The sequence below is a fragment of the Acanthochromis polyacanthus genome, chromosome 22 (assembly GCF_021347895.1).
Source record: "Acanthochromis polyacanthus isolate Apoly-LR-REF ecotype Palm Island chromosome 22, KAUST_Apoly_ChrSc, whole genome shotgun sequence".
In the NCBI taxonomy this organism is placed as follows: domain Eukaryota; kingdom Metazoa; phylum Chordata; class Actinopteri; family Pomacentridae; genus Acanthochromis; species Acanthochromis polyacanthus.
In genome coordinates this window covers 1,507,052-1,511,589 of record NC_067134.1, presented here as the reverse complement: position 1 = coordinate 1,511,589, position 4,538 = coordinate 1,507,052, and the positions used below count along the sequence as shown (strand labels likewise).

The window sequence follows — 4,538 nt, the reverse complement described above, 5'->3', positions numbered from 1 at the left end:
ACAGAACAGAAAGCAGTAGCACAGGAGTTGTCATGGCCGAGTGGTTAAGGCGATGGACTAGAAATCCATTGGGGTCTCCCCGCGCAGGTTCAAATCCTGCTGACAACGTTTGACTCTTTTCTGCAGTGACAATCTATGAAATAAGAAGAGATGATGTTTAACTGATGATCTCATAATAAGCACGTGAGAAAGTCCTGATTTGAATATCATGTCATTTCTGCACAGGCACTCACCTTTGATATAGAGGATGTGAGTGATGGTTTCAGTTGTCATATGTTTCCTCCAACAGTGCATGTATGAGGCCCCAGCTTCAGACTCTGACATCTCCATCAGTGTACTTCTTCAAGAATTTAAACCCACCAGGACTATGCAGATTACATTTAACTCTGTTCGGCTGTTAAAGGAGGTTTTCCTCACATTTTGGTGTATTTGAACCCTTCCATGGTCTAAATTCTTTGAACAGATCTTGTGCTGTAATCAATGTCTAACTTAGTTTTTATTTTCATTGCAGTGGTTGATTTTTCCAGAGCAAGATCAATGATTTTTTAATACGTCTTTCTCCACTTGTATTTGGTCTACCTGTGGGTTTCAACTATTATAACTTTTTTCATTTAATAAATGACTAATAACACACTTTGATCTTCATGTTTGTTTGCTTATTTGTTGAAAAGTGGGATTTAATTTTCCATGTTGGATAATCACAGCTTTTTTATTTGGACAATGTTTATCCTCTTCCATGGCAAAAATGAATTGTTAAAATGAAAATAGGAAAAAGATCTTTTGTAAAGCAGTAAAACTAATGTTTTTATTTTTGTTCTGATCTTTTTCTCGCCATTTTCAATTATATTCAATTAAAATATGCCCTGAAAGCAAATATAAAGAACTACAAAGACTGGAACAAAAAAATACATTTTTTTTGTCGTGAAGACTCAGAAACAAAACTTCAAAATAATATTTTGTGTTTTAATTTATATCTGTTCTTATTATTACAGTCAGTGACCGAGTAAAACATGAACAAAATAAAGTTATAACTTGAACTTCTTTCAAACTGATTTTTCTCTGAACAATAAAAATAAAGTATGAGGTCAAAGTGTGACGGTTAGATCAACATAAACTACTAATATCCTGTTGAAGCGCTATAGAAGCGTCAGAGCAGCAGATTGTAAAGTCTGGTCCAGATAAGGAGCTCTACAGTGAGGCTGACCGTCCATCATAGCTGTCTAACCTGGACCTCACATCTCTGAAACCGTTGGAGCTCATTTTTAATCCGCTTCATCTGGATAAACTGACCACAGATTGGACGTTTTTACAACCACTTTCTCACCTCAAATCATCTGAAAACTACATTTTGTGTCACAATAACAGCAGTATTCCCAAAATACTTGTGTTTCCTCTGAAAGTTTCCTCCTCGGTCTTTGCTGCTGGTCTAAATGCATTCTGGGTTATTTGGTTCCAAATCCTCACTTGTCTGGTCTGATGATCCTCCATAATGTGGGCGGAGCCAGAACACATCCAGGTATTTCACTGGTTCTTGATCAGATGCTGCTTTGAACTAGATCAGTACTTGGTCTCTGACTGATGACGTTTTATAAGAACACCAGAACTTAAAAGGAAACTTTTTTTTTTTCAACCTGAGGTCTGTTTTCATTTGTCATTTCATACATGTGAGTGATGGAGAAATGAATTTTTGACACAGCTCCAGTATTTAGCCAGGCAAGCAGCTTCGCAGCTCAGCTAGTGAAAAGTGTGGGGTGTTTTCACAAGAAAACGTGCGATTTCTCGTGAAATCGCACGTTTTCTTTATGTTGTAAATACCAGCGGTATTTTCTCTTAAACTTTTTTGGAATTAAATATAATCTAGATGGGAGATTTTCTGTGGAATTTAAGTGTTTTCTCAGTAGCATGACTGTTATGAACCATTTTAGCTCCTGGTAGCACCTTTATTTATCCCATTGTGTGGTTTCCAGACTTTATGCTAAGCTAACTGGCTGCTGGCTGTAGATATGTGCTGTCAGTCTCATCTGTGAAACATTAGCATTACATTTTTTTTAAAGATTGCTTAAGCATGGTTTTGAAAACAGGGCTCAGAATTTCAGATCACTACACACAATTAACACAACCACACACACAATATGAACAACACCTCAGGTCCTGTGCAAAATGAAACATACCATTCAAACAAAACCTTCTTATGTTACTACATGAAACACACATTTCATGAGGATTAATTCTGTCTGAACCAGATACACACTGCTGTGTTTAACTTCAAACACTTTTAGCAGTTCTACCTCTCAGTGGTTAGATTACTGTCAGTGAAGTACACAGAGAAAGTACAAATACACAACATGGTAAATTCACCAAACACAACACAAGATCAGTGAAAAAGTCTCCTATGATGATTAATGGCTGCTGGTTAGAGCTTTCATGTTTTCCTGAAGCAGAAGTTTAATTCAGTGTCACTCAAAGCCTGCTGAACCAGTCACATCATGATGTCTCCTGGCTTTGTTTCATGCAAAAGATAATTCAGTTCTTTTTTAAGGCCACCAATTATCCAAAATTTGCATCCCCAGCACATGAACACGGCAGCTCTTGTAGGTCAGTTGGTGTGCAGGTTAACAGCTTGGATCCAATTTTTGCAGACTTGAGCAGAAAACAGTCTACTGACGCAAACACGAGCGTTCAAAAGTTTGGGGTCACTTAGTAATGTAAAACATGAAAACCCAACTTTTGAACGGTGGTGCATGTAGATCTATAAAGTCCTCTCCAGTACTCGCTGCAGCTCAAGCACACCAGCTCACCTACGACCGCTCAAACACTGCGTTATGATTTCCATATCCTTCTGTACACTACCGTTCAAAAGTTTGGGGTCATCCAGACAATTCCATGTTCTCCATGAAAGCTCCCACTTTTATTCATGTGCTAACATAACTGCACAAGGGTTTTCTAATCATCAATGAGCCTTTCAACAGCATTAGCTAACACAATGTAGCATTAGAACACAGGAGTGATGGTTGCTGGAAATGTTCCTCTGTACCCCTATGGAGATATTCCATTAAAAATCAGCCGTTTCCAGCTACAATAGTCATTTACCACATTAACAAGGTCTAGACTGGATTTATCATTTATTTAATGCTATCTTCATTGAAAAAACTGATTTCAAGAAAAAGGACATTTCTAAGTGACCTCAAACTTTTGAACAGTAGTGCATATTTATATAATGTCATTTTTTAAAAAATTAGACACGTAAGATGAAATAATATTGATGATAGCTCGTGTCCTTGTTCCTCTTTTAGCACACATCACACAGTATTACAATGAATAAGAACATTCAATCATCAAATACAATCATTTTCATAACAAGCTGCTGTGGAGGCAAAACCTTTTTGTTCTTTGCAATAACTCTTTTGTTCTTTTATTCAGAGGTCTAAAGGTACAGGTGACACAGAGTGCAAAGCAGTCTATGTGTCAAGTCAAACTGGAAGGAGCTGAAAACTCAAAGGAGAAGGACGACCCGGGCAAGATGGCGACGGGGACGGTCGTGTGGTAATTTTTCTCTGGTGAAACCCTGAATTAAATAAAACAGGACCAACTGCCAACCCAAAAACAGACTCCGTGACGACTAAAAAGACTGCGACGAACTTTGTTGTGCCTTAAAGCAGGTGAATTCTGCAGCATTTATAGACTTTAAAGACTCATGAATGCTAACGCTAAAGTAGCTAATGCTAATGCTAAAGTAGCTAACGCGCTCATTTCCCACGACTACTGTGCTCTCGACGCCATGGATTCGGATGTCAAACGATTGAGAAACGCCCTTGCTTCGCCTGGAAAGACTCCACAGCCCCCAAAGAAGGTAAAAACTAACAACGATGCCTCTGATGCCAACCCGGGTTCTGCCTCCATTGCAGATGTCTTAAAAGCTATCCACTCTCAGTCCAGTGAGATCCAAGCTCTGCATGCTCTCATCATTGGCATGAAGTCAGACCTCCAACAAAACACCATTGCCATAGCAAACATCAACAAATCTCTTGAATTTAATTCTGCTGAAATACAAGAATGCAAAGAGAAAAACAAACAGCTGCAAAATGAAGTGAATGTCCTTAAAGAGAAAAATGATGTGCTGGAAAAAAAGGTAACGGTGTTGGAAGAAAAAGTGTCTGATGCTGAAAATTACAAAAGAAGATGGAACCTGAGACTTAAAGGCATCAAACAAGAGAAAGGAGAAAACACACGACAAGTTGCTGTAGACCTTCTTCTACAGCTTGTGCCCCGCTGGAAAGAAAAAATGGGATTCATCCTGGATACTGTACATCGTCTTGGACGACCCAACACCACCCACCCAAGGCAGATCATCATGCAATTCACTATGAGGATCTACAGAGACGAGCTGTGGAAGGTGACGTACAACAACAAAATCTGCAAAGAGCGCGGCTTCTCATTTGCCCAAGACTTTTCCAAAGATGTGCTGGAAGCAAGAGCGGCGGTGTGGCCTAAAGTTGATGCTGCCAAGAGAAGAGGAGACAAGGTTGTGTATCGTGGTC

At 39.0% G+C, this 4,538-nt stretch overlaps 1 non-coding gene across 1 annotated transcript; it reads left to right on the top strand.

Annotated features, from left to right (window-relative positions):
* Positions 1-26: 26 nt before the first annotated feature.
* Positions 27-108, top strand: trnas-aga (transfer RNA serine (anticodon AGA)). The gene has a single exon. It is a non-coding gene; the product is annotated as a tRNA-Ser (tRNA).
* The last annotated feature ends 4,430 nt before the right edge of the window (positions 109-4,538 follow it).